This window comes from Tachysurus vachellii, chromosome 15, assembly GCF_030014155.1.
Source record: "Tachysurus vachellii isolate PV-2020 chromosome 15, HZAU_Pvac_v1, whole genome shotgun sequence".
In the NCBI taxonomy this organism is placed as follows: domain Eukaryota; kingdom Metazoa; phylum Chordata; class Actinopteri; order Siluriformes; family Bagridae; genus Tachysurus; species Tachysurus vachellii.
In genome coordinates, this window is record NC_083474.1 from 13,354,722 (window position 1) to 13,377,475 (window position 22,754).

The window sequence follows — 22,754 nt, forward strand, 5'->3', positions numbered from 1 at the left end:
TATTGATATTGTATATATTGTATAAGAAAAAATCCTGTTTTTAATTACTTAAGACCTTTAAGTAGAGTCGTTATTCATGAATTCAGAGACATTAGAGTTAAGAGGCAGAAATCTCTGGGTTTTATCCATATTGACACTGGAATCTCGGTCTATAAAGTCAAACAAACTGAGGCAGAGAAAATGAGACTAATTTTGAATGACGTGACTAAATTATGCATACAAATTATTTGTTGTCTCGGTGTTTATTAGATCTGTACTCAAGCTGATAGATTTCTTAGTTACTTACTTTTTTTTATTGGGAAAATATTCTACTTTTCAGTCGTACAAGCTGTTCCAGTTTCTTAAACTCATCCTAGTTTCTGCCCAAAAATCATTCTTATTCAAATGCTTGTTCCAGCTGAAATATTAATTAGATAAACAACCTTGGAAAGAATAAAAAAGAATGCAGAAAGGAGAACAACAACAACCGAGGAATCAAGGATCTCAGGTTTCGTGCAAGATTTCGTCAACTTTCATTATTATACCGAGGTGCCAACACTACTAACAAGAAAATCCCAGCAGGCAGAAAGAGAAAAAAACTCCATTTTACCACAAAAACCCTAGAGAAGGTCTGTGGCTGAGACTGATCCGTACTAACTGCATAAACCTGTCTTTTAAAACAGAACTTCAAGATACATTTTTTTTATAATCTGTTGCGCATTCCACCTTTTTTTGAATAGAGTTAACCCACTTATCAGTTCCAACCAGACTGGTAGACTAAAAGATCACTATGATTTTAGACAGAATGTAGAGGTAACACATTTTTTTCTTCTAAAAGTGAGCCAAGCTGGAGTGAGAAAAAAAAACTCCATCAAGGCAATAGTCATGTTTTCTTGTTTTCTATTGGAAAAAGACTTCACCCAGATAACCCTGGTATGAAATGAAAATGAAAGAAATTCATCTTTCCACATCCTGCATCCTCGCTGTTTGTAAATGACACGGCTAAACAGTAGCTACTGGGGCTTTTGCTTATACCTCTGATCTGATGGAGATTTTTAAAACACTGGAATGGTGTCAAATGAAAAAAAAATGTATTCATTGTTTTTACTCTAATTGCAAAGTTGATTCTCGTCGCCCTTTTTCTAATCATCTAAATCCTAATTGTTCTGAGAATTGTGTCACTGGCAGTGATCTGGATTGCTGCAGTTAACATCCCAGCCTGAATCATATCACAGCAGGTGTATGTAGAGGCCAGAGACAGAGACATGGATTAGAAGCGGCATGCTCTCTTTTATCGTGACTACAGGATGATGATCCAGTTCAGCATGGAGATATTTCAGCCTGAGCTCCCGGAACGAGAAACCATTTCAGTCTCGGCTTCTGAGAGCGTGCATCTGCTGCTGCGTGGCTCATCACGCTGGCTCAAAGAGCGCCCTTCCATTTACACTGTTACTAAATAACCACCTGAATCCCATCAAGCTGAAACGTCTGGATGTTTCAGTACAGGGTTAATGTACTCAAACAACGATAATAGTCTCGTTTGTAATCGTCTCTAGCTGACTTTTTCTGCTCTAATACTCTAATATGCTAAAAGATATTCATGTAATGAAACCGTTGAGCTTGCGGTTGGGGGGTAGGGAGGTGGGGGTTACTTTCATGAGAGCCAGAACGATTAGATATGAAGCTGTGAGATAATGACCATGGTATTATTGGTGAATGTTTGTTGATCATTTACTCATCCTTAGTAGCTGCCTAGTCAGGGTTATGGTGGTTTAAATTTGGCTGCCAATTTTCTTCTGAGGAAAATGCAACCCGATTTTGTTTTGATTCTACCTCAATGTTGTTTTCAGTGTTTTCCAGTGTAGTAATGGGGTTCATCATCATCATCATCATTAACAAAAGTTTGGTTTAAGCCTCACCCACTCTCACTCTCTCACTCACTCACTAATTTTCTACCGCTTATCCGAACTACCTCGGGTCACGGGGAGCCTGTGCCTATCTCAGGCGTCATCGGGCATCAAGGCAGGATACACCCTGGACGGAGTGCCAACCCATCGCAGGGCACACACACACTCTCATTCACTCACGCAATCACACACTACGGACAATTTTCCAGAGATGCCAATCAACCTACCATGCATGTCTTTGGACCGGGGGAGGAAACCGGAGTACCCGGAGGAAACCCCCGAGGCACGGGGAAAACATGCAAACTCCACACACACAAGGCAGCGGTGGAAATCGAACCCCCAACCCTGGAGGTGTGAAGCGAACGTGCTAACCACTAAGCCACCGTGCCCCCCAGCCTCACCCACATCTAGTTTAAATCCAAACACAGATACAGACATGGATATTTGGAACACTAAATTGATATAAATATAGACAATAGCATTGCACAATGCCCTGAACCTTTAGCTAGTCTTGAATTCTACAGAGTAAGAATGTTTTTTGGGTTAAATATGAACAAAAACCTGGCAGAGACCCAACCCTTTATGGAAAATTAATACACCAAGGTGGCTTGTTAGAATGCAAAAAAAAAAAGTAATGCTTAAAAAACCCAACCAGCCTGAAATACACATTTAGCTGCTTCATCTTAATTTTTTTCAGCAATTTGTACATAAAAGTGCTAAGATTTTAAATACAAATCGCCGGCTTTGGTTAAGTGAGAATTCCCCTAGTCAATCTGTCGCCTCATCTAGACTGAGTGCTTCTATTATTTATTCAACAAGAAGCACTTTTTCTATTTATTACGCAACGTTTTTGGTCTCTGGGTACGACGCTGAATATAGACGATAACTTGCTGCAAACGTTTTAGTGCTGTTTATTGCATTATTAGATTCGTCCCAATTCTGATTTGTGCTTCTTGGGATTTGAAAGTCAACCGCATGACCAAAAACAAACACAAATACACTGAGGCTGAGATTAATCTCTTCCTCGAGTCAACCATATTACTGTGATTTATCTCTCTTCCCCAGTGACCGCATCCTTAATATTTAATTTTGAACATGAATTAGTGTGCAGAAATATGCTTCGAGGTTGCAAAACTGGGAATGGGCAATACTCACAAACACTGTGAGGGACAACACAGTCACTATCAGCGAGTCCATCAGTATCATCAGAACGTTTAATCAAACCTAATACTGGTTATGTAGCAAAAGAGACGTAGCGGGAAGAAAGAGCGATTCATGAACATGTTTCAGCCTTCTGTATTACCGTAGATGCATTTAATTTATTAGACAAATAAAATTAATTTACATTTTCATTTACAGCATTTGGCAGACGCCCTTATCCAGAGCGACGTACATAAGTGCTTAAATCTCTAACATTGGATCATTAATGCTGGCTCACTAGGTTACATACTTAAGATACCATGAGTTTAAAACATTTGTTCAGAGTTACAATGAAAAAGTGTCAAAGGTTTTTTTTATTTTATTTTATTTTTTAATGCAAAAGATAAGGAAAGAAGTGCTAGTTGAAGTGTTTCCTGAATAAGTAGATAAATTCAAGGACTAAGGCAGCTTGCAAGTGCCCTAAACTTTCAAGCCTACGAAGAGCAAATCATTATTTCCGGTGTGAAGCAACCAAGCCATCCTCTTTGCCATTCTAATCAAGAAACCTAATCTTTTTCTTTTTTTGCCAGACATAATCACAGGTTGTGTACACATCAACATTATTCCGTCAAACGATATCCCGATACGACACGAAGTGACGTCCCTTAAACTAGTTCTACTTACAATTAGCGTTCATTATGCAAGCGTGCGCAATTTACATATCGCTGAACGTTTTCCTTCAGGTATCTCGAAAGAACCTTCTCCTCCTGGTATATATTTTTAGCATGCTGAAATAAAGTAGTGGATTTGAATTAATATTAATAAGCCCATTACTAAACTCATTTTGTGTCTGGCATTTTTATTAGTCCATTTTAGAAAATTTCATGGAAATGGATTTTGACACAAATCTAGTGACACTGGTGCATTTTGTCATTTCTCAATTCTATACATGCCCCTGCTGTGGGTGTCAGGGGGCAAAAAAAAATGAGCTAACAAATGAGAAATGGGTCAGAGAGATGTGATACATTTATTATCACTCACCTTCACACCTTCATCGTTATATGACACACTGTAATAGTGGATAAAGGCGGTGCTGCAGTCCAGTTGTTTTGATTTAGATTTGTACAAACCTAAAATTCTGCTCTTGTATTTCTTCCGACAGACGTGAGTAGTTACTGATATAATAATGAATAATAATGAATCCCAATTTGCATAGTAATGCACTATTCTATGCCATTGTGTAGTACAAATAGTGTGAGTAGTGTGTTCACACCTGCAATTCCAACAAGTGCACTTAAAATACCTCGATGATGATGATGATGATGCTCTTATTCATAAAAAATGACGTGTGGAATGTTGGACACTTTATTCACTCAACACTCACAGCTTTGTTTATATAGCAGAAGACTGGCGGGGCTAATAGACACTGACGCTTGATGAGAAAAATATTTCAAGATGGCTGACAACATTCCAGGTGGACATGGCAGCTAACAAATATCTTCTAACGTTACCCACATTGAGTAATTTTCTAAGTAATTACTCTAAGGCTACCAGCTTCGCATTACGTGTTTTTGACATCATTTATTTTTTATTTATTTTTTTTTATTTAACCTTTATTTAACCAGGAAAAAAATCGCATTGAGATTCTGGATCTCTTTTTCAAGGGAGTCCTGGCCAAGACAGGAAAAAAAAGTTTCATATTTAAAATATACGGCAAAAGACAGACAAGATATAACAGAAAGAAAAAAATTATTAAATTAAACATAATCTCCACATAATCACCAGCAGCACTCAGTAGTAGCATATGTGCATATAGTACTCAAGTAATCTTTTATCCTAACTTTAAACTGCATCAATTCATTTAGACTGGCATGTGATTTATACTCCTGGGTAGTAAAACCCTTCTAAAGTCCGTACAGTACAGAATAGAGTACTGTAGAGTATAGTACTGTACGTCATTTGAGACAGATTTTTGGGATCCCCTTTATAGCTGTACCTTCATAGAATTATCCAATCAGCCAATCATGTGGCAGAAGCTGAAGAGCCTCAGTTAATGTTCACGTCAAACATAAAATTACAAAACAATGCCTTGTTGATGAGAGAGATCAGAGGCGGATGGAACAGTAACTCAAATATCCACTCTTTACAACCGTGGTGAGCAGAAAAGAATCTCCAAATACAGAGCAAGCCAAACTGTGAGGTGGACAAATTTGAAGAGCAAAAAAGTAATAAAGAACATGAGTCTGAAGCTACAGAGTTGGCTCATGGAAGCTCATGGAAGCTGGAGAACAGAACGAATTAAAGAATCGAAAAAGACTACCGATAGCTTTTCAACATCAAAGACAACAATTTCCACGTTTCACTTCTTTCCAGTTTTTAGTTCATGAGGAAAGTGATGCTTTGTTTTTTTATCTTTAAAATCTAAAATAAAAATACCATAAAACCAACTATGTAAATACAAAAATATCTGCTTGACTTTGCTATGTAGAAAGTCATGCATGTCCTGAATTAATCGATGTAAATGCCCACCACTTTCTGTAACTTTTCTATTAGTTCAGTTCAAACCAAATTCAATATTATTGATGCAAATGAATGCATACATAATCAATGGTTTTAACCTTGTGTAACCTTCTAAAGCCAAAACTAAGAGAAGAAAAGGATCACGTCCTTTCGATCCTAGTACATGGGACATGTGAAGAGGACTGGGCTGCGCTCTCGGGCACTAAAACCGAAATAAAGGCTGCTTATGTTTGATGTTCTCACTCAGCTGAAGTCATTAGAAAGCTTGATGCACATGACTGAGGTGTGCTGCTTGGGGCTGACTTTTGCTAACGTTGGCTTGTGGTTCCTGCTAAAACAGCAGTTTAAACCAGACACGATTTATGTTACGTCTGTCCTTCATACTTTGTCCAAGGTAGGACAAAACGACTGCACTCACAGATAGTTGCTACATGATGACATGATTTGTCAACACTCTCGTTTTGTGCTGAACAAAGGAAGAGGAAAATGCTCCGGTTTCTGTTTAACCACATGGACAGTCTGCACATTTGAATTCTTCGTAACTTTACACAAACTTCTCAAATTTTCAAACCTTCATCGAATTTTAAAACATGAGAGACCACAGACAAAAGGACAGTTTTAACGGATCTTTGACATTAGAATCCTTCAAACCCACACACTAGATGATTTGACCAGACTGGGAGGCCACATATCTGCTGTTTGTAGTAACAATTTCACGTTGGCGGTTCCACGCCTTTTCCTTGTCGGCGCCGTTGTGGTATGCCTTGCACGATATGTTGAAATACACTCGCGTTGTTGCCATAATTCAACAAGCAAATCTTCATTTTTAATGCTCTATTTTGCTCGGGTTGTGTTGTGAAGCGCTGCTGGGTTTGCAAGCTGTAAAAGTAAGCGATATCTGTTTGGTGACGCTTCCCGTGCTGGTCGCTCTCATTGGTGTAGAAGCCTCCCTGATCAGCAATCATAAATATCAAACCTGTGACATCGGGGCGGATTCAACTTGACCAGGAGCAATAAAGTAATCGTGATGACAGTATATATTTGAGGATTATTTAGACAAATAATCGATTATGACAAGCCTTGAATCAGGCCAGGCCCGAAGGATCACTGAAGGGGTAAATTGGGCCCAAAATCTGTAGCCAGCCATAATGATAAGTAGGATATATGCACTTCTATCAAGCAACACAGTGACGGTTAGAAAACTCAAAATATTCTTTTAGAAATTAAGCATTCTAAACAACAACAAAGACAAAATGTTTCTTAACTCTCTACATTACTGTAACTATTGTTGTTTGTCTCTCGACTCAAACGTTGCGAGCATGAAGCTTACGAGAGATAAAAATAAGTTCCAGCTACAACGTTTGTCAATTAATTAGCACCCTAGTCTTGAATCTTGAGCGAACTCTGAAACATCAATGAGGTGTGATTTAGCACCTTGTCACACAGCACTCATCGTCCTGATCCAGGCTGTGGAGAATCATTATACTAAAGAAGCCAGAACAAACATGAGCCTTACACAGCAGCGATAGCCATGATGAGCAAATCCACTCTGAGTTTGAACTGAAATCTAGAACAAACATCCTTCACATCCATCAGATGTTTTCACGACATACTTACACATGGTCTGGAACCTTTTAAAAGTTGATCTTTAAGCTAACATTCTTTACTCTGTGACAACTGTAAGTCTCCTGTGGTGGGAAAAGTACCAGTATTGTATCTTAATCCATCAGAAAGCATCAAAACATTCCCATGGTGTCATCTCCACGTGTTGGTGCAGGTTTTGTCGTGCCAGGTTAAGTGCTTTGTGCCATTCGTACTTCTTTAATATTTCATACTTTATGGTTCAGGGTCGCCACAGCATTTTATGACGGATGACCTTCCTGACACGACCCTCCCATTTTACCCGGGCTTGAGACCGGCACTTAGAGTGAACTTTTCAGTGGCTAGGTTAGCTCCCTGCCCAGGAATCAAACCAAGACCAAGGCCATGAGAGCACGGGATCCTGCTGCTGGACCACCAGGAGGCTTTATGGCTTTGATAGATAATACTAATAAAAATTATTCACATTAACTGCACAATACTATGTTTTACATATACAGCAACACATTATGTAACACAGAAAATCTAAAAATTGAAAGAATCAACTAGAATAGTAAATTTTGGTTTCCAAACAGTTGCTGTAACTAAGAGTGGACTAACAGTAGGCCGTGGTATAACAGCACTCTATAATAACCAGTTCTGCATGTAACTTCTTTTTCTAGTTAATAGTTTGCTACAGGAAATGACACACGCATGAAGTAAAACCCAACAAATGTTCGTGCGCTCAATTCCCGTGAGTCATGCGTTTGACAAAATAAGGCTGAACCAAATGGGAATAACGGCGAGTGGTGAAAGAAAGTGAACGCCTGAGCTGACGGTGGCCATTAAACGCCTCGGTACTCCCACCCGGAGCCGAATCTGCACGCTGCATTTTCCTGGTCAGTTCGAAGGCACTTAGAGAACCTGACATTATTTTGCAAAGGAAAATAAAGCACCAAAACAGTAAAGCACTCTTCTTTTAAGGGTTATTCCTCCATTCAGGGTTCATTCTCTCTGCAGAGGAAAAAGAGAGAAGATAAACTCTAGCGACAGTCATCGATGCATTATGTATGGCTGGGTTTTTAATAGTCCGTTCTGTGCTAGTGAAAAATAATTATGCAGTTCAATACATCTGTGTGCGAGGCTTGTGCAGCCATGAGAGGGATTTAAGATGCTTAGCTAAACTTTGCTGTGCTGCTCACTAGGCGATCGACAGCGCTTGAATACGTCAGGGCATCAGCTTGTGTGTATAAGGCGTCTGTGTCGAGCGTCTTCTCCATATCGACGAGCATGAATGCAATTATAAAACTGATACTTAGAAAAAATAAATGTACAATGACACATTAGTTAGGATTAGTGTGTTATGGTGTAGAAATCCTGGCAGTGGGAGTCTGCAGTTTAGTTTTGAAATATTTGGTTTTGTCCTTGCAGTGCTTCACATGTAAAGGTCAGAGGGAAGCACAGCACACTTGTTGGTGGGATCCTTTTTGAGTGTAAGGAAAAAAGCCTATACATCTCAGGCTCTTCCTTTTTTTTTTTAGGTCAGCAGCTTGGGGTGCCATTTCAGAAGGGAATCATGAAATTGGGCTGGAAATGAGACGTGTCGCTAAATGTCAACTCGTCCTCTCCCCCATCACAGCTTGACATGCTGAACTACAGACGACGACATGGGCCAAATGTGCCGAGCTACCTTCCAGGCAGGCTGGTGGGCCTTATTAATATTTATAGATGAACAGCTTAAGGGCAGCCCCCTTGAGAGCTATCACTCCACTTTGCTGCCTAATGCTCACAAAATATATTGACAAGTCTCTCGCAGCTCTCTCCGCCACAGGCCCGCATGCCTTTGGAGCCGAGCGCACATTTGTACTCGTTTTGAATAGAGGCCACATTGGTGAGAAAACAAAGAGCTGAGTGTGTATGCCATCGGCTGGCTGATTTAACAATGCCTTCTACTTTATCGTCTAATGAGATTTCTGCTTTGAATATAATCTTTATTTATTTATATTGCAACGTCCTATTGGCTTGGTTCAACAGCTAGGCAAAGCGAAGTTGGCATGACATTTCTTACTTTTTGAACTTAGGAAAACAACCCAGGGTGGATTTGTAAATGTCAGACTGTTCAAACAAACTTTTTAGACCTGAACTTCGTGAACTTTCCCATTCCATATAAGAAACTTGTTTCCTCCGATTCCATACTGTATAACAAATCTTTAACCAAACAGTTTCTAATAAAAAAAATAGTAAAACTTAAGATCCATATGTAGGCTATTTCTTTCAGACAATAAATCAAACACGTCTAATTGAAATGCTTCCCTTGTTGCTAATAAACCCTTTCAGATCTCAAATTTGCGACGACTAACCTGGATCTGAACACATGAGAATAAATGGCCCATTGTGATCTGTTTAATGAGAGACAGACAATAAATGCTAGTGAGACAAACAAGCTAGCTAATGTCCAAAGAAAATAAACAGCTGTTAAGTCCTTAGTGGGACAGAAAGGGGAACTCACTGGCATTTAACTATTAGTAACACCTCAATTAAGATTAAGAAAGGTGTGTTATATAACGGCTGAGTGTCGCTCTGAGAACCATTGCAGAAGAAGTCTATGTTTTGTTTGTGAGCAAACAGAGATTGGCACTGGGAGGACAGCTAGCAAGTGTGAAAGAAAAGAAGAACAAAGTGAGAATGTGCCTCCGTCTGTGTGTGTGTGTGTGTGTGTGAGTGTTGGTGGGGGCTTAGTATGTAACCTCATTCCCAGAAATCTGCTACCCTGCAGTGCTTAGTTCAAAACACACCTGGTCCTAATATTCAGATGCCGCTTAAGGACTTAATTAACTGAAGCGCGCGTGTGTGCATGTGTGTGTGTGTGGTGTGTGTGTGGGTGTGTGTGTGGTGTGTGTGTGTTTGTGCGCGTGTGGGTGTGTGTGTCTTAGTCTAGGATTGGAATGAAATTCAGCAGGAAGATCTTCAGGATTCGGCCATTCCTGGTTAAGCAGATTAGGAAAGATCAGAGAATCTGTGCAGAGACATCACTATAGCAGAGCCGGAGCCTTTTTAAACCGTAACTAAGAGCAAACCTCCTGTCTAAAAATAAATAAATAAAGCATTAACTAATTCTAATTCCTGCCACATTAAAAGTTAGCTTCCAGTGAGGACATGAGACGCCAAGGCTAATTAATGACCTTAACAGAAAGACTGTGTTTTCATTTTGCATGGATTTTATGACCCATTACTAGCCATTACACCAGTCTGCTGTTGAATTCTCCAATGAGACGTTGATTTATTTTCTATAAACTTACTGTTACTCCAGCTGTAACTTAAATAATCTTTTTAGATTTCTTTATACACGCATTTCATCGCTTCCTTGTTACCATAGTAACGGCAAATTCGCAGAGAAGTGTAGGGCGAACACGCTACGTACTCTAAGGCTAGAAATATACAGGTTTTAAAAATTGTCATTATTTTACAAAGAAAACTGTAACTCTAACCACTTTATTTCATTTGCTAATCTCCTTTGCCCAACTATTTTCCCTTCCTTTTACTCCATCTCATTTTTATTATCTTATCCTAATTAATTTGAATTCATTGTAGTGTTTTCTTTTTTTTTAAAAAAAAAAAAAAGAAACCTTTTTGACCCTATTCTATTCCACTGTATTTTTATAAAACGAACTGTAGAGAAAAATAAAAAAACAAATGACTGCATGCCGTACAGTGTATGACTGTGTGTCGGAAAAAAACATTTAATTTGAGAAAAGTGTCTAATTATTTAATGTTGAACTGTTTCCGAGTCTCCATTACAGAGACATTTCGTCAGCATTAATGAAAAGAGTCTCTGGTGCTTTTGTAACAGTCTGTAAGTTTTCTGTCATTGTACAGTCAACAGGGCAGAGGCTTTTGTGATATCCAGTGTCTCTGTAGCAGCTTTTTCCTAATTAGAGTAAATTTAAGAAGGAGAGAAAAAAAGAGAGGGTGGTGAAGCTTTTCTTAACTATAGGCGGCTAAAAAGCACGATGAATTCATTCTTAATAAATTACAATGTGTAGATGTTCACAAACATTGATAGATCAGTTGAAAAGCCTTCATGTAAACAGCTCAAACGATCCTAATCCTAGGATCCTAGACATGTAAAATTAGCCATGTGTATGTATGTGCATTCGTTTTGATCTGAATATATATAATGTGCATGTAAACAAATACGTGAATTTGATTGCAATGTTTAGGGTGAATATAAGCAGAACTTTTAGAATCTACAAACAGATCGAATTCATTTGGATTGAGGGAAATGGCCGCATGCAAATATACATATAATGTACATACACCAGTAAAGAGGGATAAAAAAAACCCTCAATATTATAGCATATACATGTGGAGAAAACTGCAGTTGCATTTTCAGATGTATCAGCTTTGACCTCTACTTAATAATAAGCAGCTCCTCCATGTTTTTATGACCCAAGAGACCACAGCCGCATCTTCTTCTTTTCAAGTGGCTCACAAGAGCAAAACGTGGGAATTCTTAAAGCAAAGTTCAGCACTACATACATTCAGCATGAACAGAAAGAAGTAAATGTGTAGCTTTCATATCCTGCATCCTTTCCCCTTCAGTGAACTGACTTTTCTGTTGAACAAATTATATTCACATTCTATTGCATATCAAAAAGACGTGGTAATATATTCCACTGTGCACAGTACGAGGAAGAAAGGCAGTCCTGTGAATGCTGAAATGAGCACACAAGCTAGATTATGCTAATCAATCTATACTTCACAGATGCCGGGCTGATATTGTCAATTAACACAAGTGTAATGTAAAGCTTGATCAATAATTATCCATCCATCCTCTACACCTTAATCCTACTGGCTCACTGGGAACATAGAGCCTATCCCAGGAGACTCAGGACATAGGACAGGGTACACCCAGGGCATGATGGCAGACTATCACAGGGCACATTCACACACACACACACACACACATTCACACACTACGAACAGTTTAAAGAGGCCGATCAGCTGATAATGCGTTTTTGGATTGGGGAGAAAACCAGCACTGCAAGGGGAGAGCATAAGAAAGACACACACACATGACAGAGGCAGGAATCAAACCCCTAACACTATAGGTGTGAGGCAAGCATGCTAACCCCCAGTCCACCATGTTTACTGCTAATCATTAGAAAGTTTAACAACTTTAAAACTTAAAATTTTTTGCTTAATATAGGTTCTAAGAACTTTTAGCACTTAACACAATTGGTCATATGTGACCTCTTTCTCCATCTAAATCACAACAAAGAGTTTTCATAGTTCTACCAATGACATCTTTTAACCACATCTGGATTTATGGTGGAACTTCTGAAGTAGGAATTATGAGCAGGTCGTTTTCTCGTGCTGTGTTGTCTGAGAGAACGTGAAACATGGATGACGCTTGTTCATACATACTTCTTTCACTGTCCTTTTAATTTACCAACAAAGCACATATTACTTAGTTAGCTAGCTAGCTGACGACAATAGAATTATAGTCGAATACAAACGATTTTTACGCTGTAAAATATACAACATGAATAGAACGGTTGCTGATGTTGTGTGTATTTTCTTTTTTGCTGAAAAAAGAATGAACAAAACCTCAGAAAACCTAATCTATGGTGAAAGATTCGGACTCAGCTTTATCTTCCCCGTCACTTGAGGGGTCATTCATGTGCAACCTCCTGGCGGAAATCTCATATTGATGATAATTCTGGTAGCAGGTAAACTCCGCATTAAAGCACTCAGAACTTTCCTTTAACTCATTCATTCCCATCAGGCTATGTTTTTTAGGGATTCACTCAACTACTTCAGCCGACCCAAGATGACGCCTAAGACTGTTTACTAACCCCCGAGGCTTTGTTTGTCTATACATCCCCCTTTTCATTTCCAATCCCCAATCTCCACCCTAATTCAATTTTCTGCACAACGACCACCTGTAATTATTTGCAAGCTCTGCACAGCCTCTCTGGCTGAGTGCGCCCGCTTTATTTGACAGTGCCCTTGCATGGAGGCCAAATTCCAGAGTAAGCGCTTTAATTGTGGGACCTTAATTGCTGTTGTATTAGAGGGCTTAGCAGGTCTTTCATTTCAGAGTCCGTTTTGCCTCTTGAAGCGCTTTGCCTTTGATACGCACAAATGGGTAGACAGTCTGTGGAGGAGGAGAGCAACGGTGGGAGATCTGGAGCAGGAAAAACACTGATGACATCACGATAAAAAAGACTCCTTCGCTCTTTCTCTCCCACCTACACACACACACACACACACACACACACACAATCTCTTTTTCACTCACTCGTCTTGTAAAAGCTTGGGCTCTCTTCCCTCATGGGTCACTTTGTGAGCAAGACGAGTGGAAAGTGCTGCAAACAAAGCAATCAATTAAACAACCAGTGTGTCCTCGAATAAAACAAAGAGAACTTCGCTTTAAAACAGGACAAGGTTCTCTGGCATTTAAGAACACAGACATTACAAAAGACGGTGGTCGTGTCGTGCTGATACGCTTTCATCTTGATAAAAAGCGTCTACTGTATTGTGCGACTTCAAATTGCCGACGGAACTCGAGAAAGTTTTAGACCGGAACGGCACATTTTTTCTTTCAGTGTTTTCTCAACACATAACGAGTGGAAGCTTAAATCTATCCACATCCTCTCTGCTTTCAAATCATTATGTACTATACAATCACCACTATATCATTAAGTCTATATTCATATACGAGTCTAGCATTATGCAATTATCTGCTTTTTAAAGAAAAAAAACAAAAAAAAACAACATTTCCAACTGCACAGGTGCGACCGCCTCGGTGACATTCAAACACAACCCTCACTTCCAGCATCCTTTCACCTGCAAATCACTAGGGCCTAATTACCTGCAAATTATCTGCCATTTCACCATCTTGCATAAGATTACGGGCCACATGATGAAACGCCACGGGGAGGCAGATCAGAGGTGAGCGACCCATACATACAGAAAATGTTGGATCGCTCTGTTAGTCTGAGGACGCTAACAGACCTGGAAATGAAGCCTGCAAACAAAATAAGTGTGTCTTATTATTGTCCTCTAAACCGTCTCCAGAGGGCAGGGCTCTAATTTCCTTAACTAGCTGTTCGCTCTTTCTTTCTTTCTCTCTTTCTCACTCCTTTCCCTTTCATATTATTTAGCAATTTCTATGCATGCCATTTCTTTCATTCCATTTCCCCTACTTTCGTTGTACACCTTCACGTTTCTTCCTCTATTTCTCCATCTCTCTGTCTCACTCTCTGTCTCTCTCTCTCTCTCTTCCACTCTGTCTACTTTTCTGTCCCTAGAGTCCTCTCTTTGTCACAGGACAGAGCGAGTTTCATCAGCTACTCGAGCTTACTCTTTCTTTCGCTTGCTCCTTCTCTCTCTATCTTGGAGATTGTTGTTGCAGCACGGCCACTGGTGCTCAGGCGAGTCTCTCTGAATAACAGCCACTGAAGAATATTCTGTTCATCTCTACATCCCATGATGCAACTGTAAATTTTCAACGGGACTTTTATCCTGTATGCATGTATCTGCACAAATCAAGTCAAGTAACACTATTAACATTTATATTGACAAGTAGTTTTCTAGACCTAAAAACCTCTTGATTTCCTGAAATTTTCACAGGCATCAGTAAACAGAATGGTGTGAGGAACAAAAAAAAAATCCAACAGTCAACAGCTCTTTAGATGGAAGCACATTGTTGATGAGAAAAGTCAGAGCAGAAATGTTCGAGAATGACTGACTAGAAGCCTACAGTATCTCAACTAATCACTCTTTACCACTGCACTCAACGTGTCAAACCTTGAGGCAGACTGACCACGACAGCAGAAGGCCACTTCATGTCTATACATCTGTACACCAGATAGTGTTGATCCAATCATCGCCTCTCTTTTTTTGGTGTATTATTTAAAAGTAATGAACGACGGACGATGAGAAAGACACGGATGTGTGGAAACTAACAAATGCGAGAAAAGAGCTGTGTCATATAACTCGTCTCCTACTGTACCTTAACATTGAGCCATGCCAAGAAAAATTAAACTAGACAGTCAAATAATATGGTTTAAACATGAGAGATCACCACATCTCAAATGTTGGACTGAAATTTGCTGCCTTTTATAAGGATAGAACATGTTGCTGCTACAGAGAGACGTTCCCTCCTCCAGGAATTAAGTGTTTTCTTCTGGCCAGTTCGGTTTCTAGTCAACCGTAACATGGCACTGGGCAGAACAACAATTAATTTTTATTTGTTCAGACCTTTATATTGGTCACAGAAAACTTCCACATGAGTTCATTTCTAGTTGTGATGTCTTCACTTTTATTCTAAAGGTTAGAAAACAATCAAAATGACTAAGCACATCCAAACTTGTGACTGATAGCGTGTATGTGTATATTTCTTTAATTCACCGGTTTAGCAAGTGAGTCAGTGTGTTGTGTGATTATAATATTCAGCTCAGCACAGACAGCACATTACGAGTGTCTGCATCTCAGACACTAAATGCACTGCTATAAATCTTCTCTCATGGTTCCTAATTGACAGCGCTTGGCTACAGAAGAGAGGGTGTTAGACCAGTAAAGCCACAGCAGTTTTATAACTGCGAGCGCATTTCCTCCATTAGTCCAGACTACACAGATAATTTCAATCGTAATGGCTATGTAATAATGCAGACTGGTACAGACATTACTCCAGGAGATCTACGGCAGCCATAAGCGAACCAGACGGCTTGTCTGTCTAGGTGCGAAGCGTTATTCCACACTCGTACACCCGACTGGATATATATGAGGCGTGTTAAAGTTTGTGACAGTAAATTAAGCTGCGGTGACAAAAGCTGAAATCCGAGTCTCGCGCGCCGATCCTGATCGTGATTAGCTTCCCGTGGCTTATACGAATCATCACTGAAATTGCTACATGTGTAGTGTGAAATGGAGGACACAATGGACATTCTGTTAGTGACCGCTCAGGAGGGAAACATGAGCCCTCTTGCTCTCTTGAAAGTGGCTCGAGTATGTATTGTGGCCCCCCTCCCCTTCCTGAAGCTACTTCGGTGGCTGATTTTGCCTCGTATTGCCAATGAGCAGGACGGAGTAAAAGGCCCCATTCATAGCATAGGTCACCCCACGTCTCCAGCGGAGGGGAAAAGAAAAGAATCAATATGATTCAAAGATGCTTATTAAACTCCAGTCTGTGCTTCTGAAGCAAAAATGCTTGGTAAATCCAAACCTGTTAAATTTCCTACATTGGTTCCTACATTTAAAGCGTTGAATTATGTTTAATTTACAAAAATGTTGGTATGAAAGTTTATTTCATGTTTAAATTATGTGAAAATAACAGCGCAAGAATTCTTCACTTCTTAATTGAAAGAGTTTTAAGGGAAGTTACAGATTCCTTAAAAACCACAATAGGGTTCCTCATGCACCATTTCCACTAGAACAAAGCAGACAAACACCTTTTAGGATTCTAGACTTAAAGAGTTTCTATTTTTGTTTTAATTTGTTGTTTTGTTTTGAGACAAACGAAACTCGGTTGTTTGGTCTCAAACACTTTAAAACAACTTTAAATCCATTTTATGGACGTTACGTTGTTTTACATCTGTACGTTATTATTTGACAAAAGACGTAAAACAAGATTAGCTGAACAATCCATTCCCCAATTCTTAAGAACACTAATGCTAAGAATCTCCACGCAAAAAAAACAAAACTTTAGCTATTCTAGCATTAAAAACATTCACAGCGGCCGACGCTTAAGTACAGAGTTCTCCTGTGCCCAGCTGGACTTACGCTGTTCATTCGACACCGGGGATTGTGTGTCTGATGTGAGGGAGTCCGGAGGGCAGTAAACTCTTGGGATCAGGAAGGGCACATGCCTCAGGGCTCATGCTTTCGGTGAGCCACAATAGAGTCAGAGGGCTGAAAGATAAGTGCTGCCTCCTTATTACCGTGCGAGAACATGATGAGCATTCATCATCTTTCCATTGTGTTTAGTGTCCCACCGTGTTGAAAACCACCTCAATCAAATTCTATTTAAACCTTTTCCGTGCGCGATAGGAATAAGGTCGTTTGCAGGCCATGTGGTGCATTAGCATGTTTAAACAAAACAGACAATACGTGAGAAGGATAAAGTGAGAACTCAGCACTGACCCCTCTTTGGCCTGGAGTGTTATCGCTGCTAACGGCAAATAGAAGTTAATTGATTAATTATTCCGTTTAAAGGATCTACCGCTTTCAGCTGTCAAGCAACTGCAAGCAATAACTCTTCCCAGGCTTTTATGTATTCCACGCATCAGCCGCAATCCCTGATTGATTAAACTAAACTAAACAAACCGCTTCGACTTCAATTTCACACCTTCAGTCATCTGCATTTATCAAAGCCTTCTATTCAAATGATGAGCAACGACAAACAAAAAACTGTAATCCATATTACGGGAAAGCACGCCATGTGGGTGTCCTCCATAGCCACAGAAATAAGGACAAATGATCCCTGGGAACAGTGTCGTGTGTTGTGTACGAATCAGCAGGCATGTGCTAGAAGAGCCCAGGGTCTACCTGGCTGCGAGTGTATAGGAGGTGGGCAGGATTTGAAACAGGCTCTCTCCAAACTTATTTGGATGTAAATGTGGCAGCTGCTGATCCTGATCCCTGCTTTCAGAATGCACAATGTCTAAGACCTAAGTCCAAGTCTAAGTGAGGGACAAGCTTTTCTTCTCCACCAACTGGTTCAGGCAAAAGAAAATGAGCCCCTCGCATACAAGCCCCAAATTGCATTTTGCGCAACAGTCGCGTTTAGACGAGAGCGGTGAAAAGCTCTGACAGCTGCATAACTCCACTAAGAATGTGTCTCCCTGAATGAAATTTTTCTTCAGATTAACCAAGTTTCATTTGACAGAAAGACAGAAAAAGTGAGGAAAAAAAAGGAGCGAGAGGAATATCTTTTCTTTGAGCAGATCTCAGACACTTCAGTGTTCCGGTGACCAGTCAGCCATCAGTGATTCTGAAAATGAAGATGGCTACAGTGTTCTTTTTTTTAACTCCTAGCTGCTGCTCTTGAGTACAATAAAATGTTATCTCGATAGGATGCCATTAGTCCTACGTGCGATAAATCACTGTGTGACAGACTGCAGTTTCGACTAAGTATAATGCTCCAGGCAAGTGAATACAGCGCCCTCTCCCCTCTTACGTCTCTCAAGTCTGTGGATAAAGAGAGCGAAAGGGTCGGCTGGGTTTTTAAGGCTCGCTTAATACAACGGAAAAGCGTGACAATGATGTATGTCATGTCTGATCAGACACACATGTTATACGCAAATGTGTAGGCATGGCGTAATTCCCCTAAATAAAACTAGGAGCAAATGAAGCGTTGTTAAAGAGGGTAAATTACATTCAGAGCTGTTCTCTCGCTCTTTTTCTTCCTATCATTAGTGACACAGAGTACAAAAATAAAGGAGGCCAGCAGTGATGTATTGTTTTGACTGAGCTATCGTAGGACTACAATTAGCAAGACCTAATTACCACAATTAAACAAGACCTTATTTGATAATTAACAATCTAAGCTGTTGGGTGTTTTTTTTTCCTCTGGCAAAATTCCACTGGAAATGTTATTTAAGGCAAAGTGTATTTATAATAATGATGCAAATTAAAATAACGAGCCGACATCTTAAAGAGGGAACATCTTATGGAAAAAAAAAAGTCTTTATTTCTCTTGTTTGTTCATTCCTTCTTTCATTTCTTTTTGGACATGAGATGCCAGATTGAGAAGGAGCCAAACCTGCATAGTTGCCCTAACCTCTTAAGAAAGGAGGCATTTTCCCAGCTCATAAAGCATCGCTATCATTAAGTCGGTGCAATATCATATACCTGCAGCAGTTAAGTGTTCTATGATTACAGATTACATGTGAAAGATAATGCTATGGATTCATGATAGTACCCTAAATAAGTTGTCTGAAAGCTGTTAGTCATTATGGACAAACCAATAGTGCTAAATGGTTGAATGAATAAATTGGTGGCTGTTTGGCCAACTGCTGTGTGCCACTGTCCATTATGAACAAGTGTGATTTTACAGAGCAGTTGGCCACTGTTTTAAATCATGGTAATCACAGGTCTGGGTGGTATTTATAGCGCTATAAACTTACTTACAATAAAATCTTAATTAGCTTAGAAAATCCAAACACCAAGGGTCACTTCAATTTACCCATTGATCTGCCATTGGGTTGTGGAGCGCGCACGAGGTCACGGCTGTAATGCACTTCATTGATTTGGCTTTGCATGTATACGCTGCTTTATAACTACATCCGCTTCAAACCGATAAAATCGCCTGCCTTTGCTTCTCTATCCAACTTTCCTCATGCTAGACTGGGCAGTGCTGAAGGTCAAAAGGATTTGCCTTCACCAAAATGAGGAAGCTGATGAGAGTTCTGATTACATTCTTTACAAGCTGATGAAAGATTCCACCGTTCAGTTCCTGAAAATTTGTTCCGGTACATATGGTGGGCTAAAGCAACATGTGTCTTGTAAGACGCATTTTCAGAATGCAGGCTGTTATCCGATGGTGCTATATTAATGGCTATAAAGTGTACAACTAATTCATGTGTGAGTGATCAAAAAGAAGTCAAAGACAAAGAAACCTGAGGACTGAATCGTGTTCCACTTAGAAGAGGTGTGATAGATTTGAAACAGGGAAAATAGAAAAGTAAAACAGTGGGGTTCTCACTTCAGCTCTATCACACTAGGTTTCAGTGAAGTGTTCTACCAGCAAACCACCTCCAAACAGCCGGTCGCTAAAAGCAGTGATCAAATGGTTGTGGAACTGCAGGGATGAAAGACCCAGCAGGGGTGCAATTGTCGCCCGCTTTAATAGGAGGGAGAAGCAACAAAAGGACAATGAGCCACACTTCCCCATACTCTGGCTGTCCACTATCCAGTGAAGCCTCTTCCTTTGCCCAGTAACTGTAAAGTCTCTGCAATTATTGCATGAGAGACTGTGAGTCCCCACTGAAAGTCTCACCAGAGAGCTGAGGTAGTTCACTGTACTGCTTCCAGCATTGGTTAGTTTTTACTGACTCCAAATCTCCAAAGGCCAAAGAAAAAAGATGGGAGTTTATGAGTTGTCAAATCTGACCATCAAAACAACATATGAAGAAGTCAATTTGGTCAGTTTGGTCACAACACACTTCTCTTCAGGCCAAAACGTTTGGAAGCAGTTTTTCACAAGCACATGGATGTTTGTCTGTTACTCATAATACACCAGTATAATATACCTCAATGCGCTATCCTTTTTCATGAGAAAATTAATTGCAGAAAGATGAGAAGCCAATATGTGTAATGCCAAAAAACATTGAGAAAGACTGAGGCAGAGAGTGAGAGATAACAAAGAGGGCTCTGTCTTTGCTTTGTTTCCTTTTCATGCCTAGCGGCCAGGTCTTCGTTGTTCCTGTGTGCTCATCAACTTGGACCAACAACAAGCAGGAGAATACAAGACTGCCCTAGAAAGGTCAGCCTCTACAGAGACCCACCAGCTTCAGACTCATTTATTGCTATTACCCAAGTGCTTCACACAACGCTACAGAGTGCATTCCCTCAGACCTCAATACAGTCATTCAAGCATTTGGGCCCCACACCATGGTCAGCGGGAGCTACTTGTGATTTTTGGAGCGCCCCAGATCTCCATCCTGAACAGCCAGAGGAGGCTGATTAGCATTCTACGCAAGTGTCCGTTTAGGGAATAGTAGCCGAAGAAAAGTTTTCTTATGCATGCAGCCTGTGGCATTGTAGAACTGACTTTGTGTTTTCGGACCCAATAGTGTTCAGCTTCAGGCTTAACCATAGCTGACAGAAAGAGTAATGCATGCAGTGCAAAAAGAGATCTTGCTGGTTTATACAACCTCTCTTTTTTCCCCCTTTTAATTGAATCCGTTTTATTTTTTTTTCTCTATACCCAATAATAAATATGATGTTATTTAATTTCATTGCAAACTTTTCTATTTACACCCTTTACCACTAACAACAAACGACCCACCTACACACACACACACACACACACACAGAAAGAGAGAGAGAGAGAGAGAGAGAGAGAGAGAGAGAGAGAGAGAGAGAGAGAGAGAGAGAGAGAGAGAATCAAAATCTCCACAGTAAACCAAATTTACCTAAACAATCCTGGCTGTACAATTAAAGGTGATATGTTTTTATGAGAATCTTGTTGGCACTGACTTCTCCATCCGCGTGGGTAGTGCACATACAGAGAGCACACAATGTGTGCAGCACATCACCGCAGTGTATAATAAAGAATGAGCTGTGATCTTTAACCAAAAAAAACACACGTGATGGTTCTCTCTGGTGTTTTTTAAATGCGGGACGCGCTGTTACGCGCAGGATGGTGATTTTTATTTACGTGAGCATCACTTGAATTCCCGTGTAGGCGGTAAACGCGCAGCCCTAAGCGCATCCAAGCGTGACCCTTTTGGCTAACCGTAGAGCTTTTAAATCATCAGATAGTATAATTATGAAGGATAATAATAAAAAAAAATGACTGCAAGTCACGAAGCAACTTTTATCCATCAGATTGTGTCCAGATCGTTCGGCAGCTTCTAATAACACAGAATCAGTTCTAATGCGATGGTTAGATCTGCCGGACCTTTATCTCACAAGGTGTGTTCTCCTATAGCTACTAACTTTACTAGGCATTAAACAGGCTATTTTACATTTCTTAGGAATATCACTGTAAAAAAAAAGCATTCACACATTCTGCTGCGTAACGTTTATTTGCTCAGTGGGTATTTGCAGCATCACGCACTTTCAGGGAAAGAAAATGGGAGCTCACCATTCTGTAGGATGATCCGAGTGGAAAGCTTTCTCTCTGTGTATCTGGATTTTTCTCTGGTGATGAAGGAAGAAGTGCAGGATGCGTTGGATTGATCACTCGCACGTCGTCTCCCATGAGAGAATTAACACGAGGTGAAACGTCCAGTGCGCAGCGGCATCATTTCGGAGGACAGAGAGAGAGTCTAAAGGGGATGGAACGGTGCGCGCGCGCAGAAAGGACCCGCAGTAGCGTACAGCAGTGTAACACTGTAGCACACAGGCAAAAAAACAAACAAACAAAAAGGCTTTAAAGACCTGAAACAGTGAGGTGGTCCAGCTACTGCTGCGTTATCCGGGCTTACAGGATACACAGAGCCGAGAGAGGCAGCGAGGAAACGCCGAAAAGCGACTACACAGCGTTCCTGTGCAAGTCAGAGCTGGCGCGTACCATGTGGGAAAGCGTGTGGGGGGAGAGAGTGTGTCGTGTCGGGCGTGAGGGGGGGAAAAAGCCTTGCTTTCACTGGTTTTAATAGTATATGCGCCTACGCTTCAACCACAGGCGGCGTACTACTGAAACACACCATGATTCCGTGCGTTTTTTTGGATGAAGTCAAAATGTAGCTACACAAAGCAACACCGCTATTCAGTATCAGGTCACTCCAAGGCAACCGACACATCATAAAGTCTATGCGTTTTGGCTGAGTCCATCTCAGGCAGTGTAAAGTTTGGAAACCTCTCACACTCAGGGACCATCTGTAAAAAAAAAAAGGTAAATATTTAAAGGTGTAAAGGTTTTTTCCCACCTGTATAAATGTATTATTAATTATTATT

At 40.3% G+C, this 22,754-nt stretch overlaps 1 protein-coding gene across 1 annotated transcript in view; it reads right to left on the reverse strand.

The window, feature by feature from the left end:
• tenm4 (teneurin transmembrane protein 4) overlaps positions 1-22,369 on the reverse strand; it is a 188,289-nt gene extending 165,920 nt beyond the window's left edge. The window contains exon 1 of the mRNA XM_060888390.1: positions 21,943-22,369. The gene's annotated coding sequence lies outside the window, so the exon portion shown is untranslated. The remainder of the gene's footprint in view (positions 1-21,942) is intronic.
• Positions 22,370-22,754: the final 385 nt, after the last annotated feature.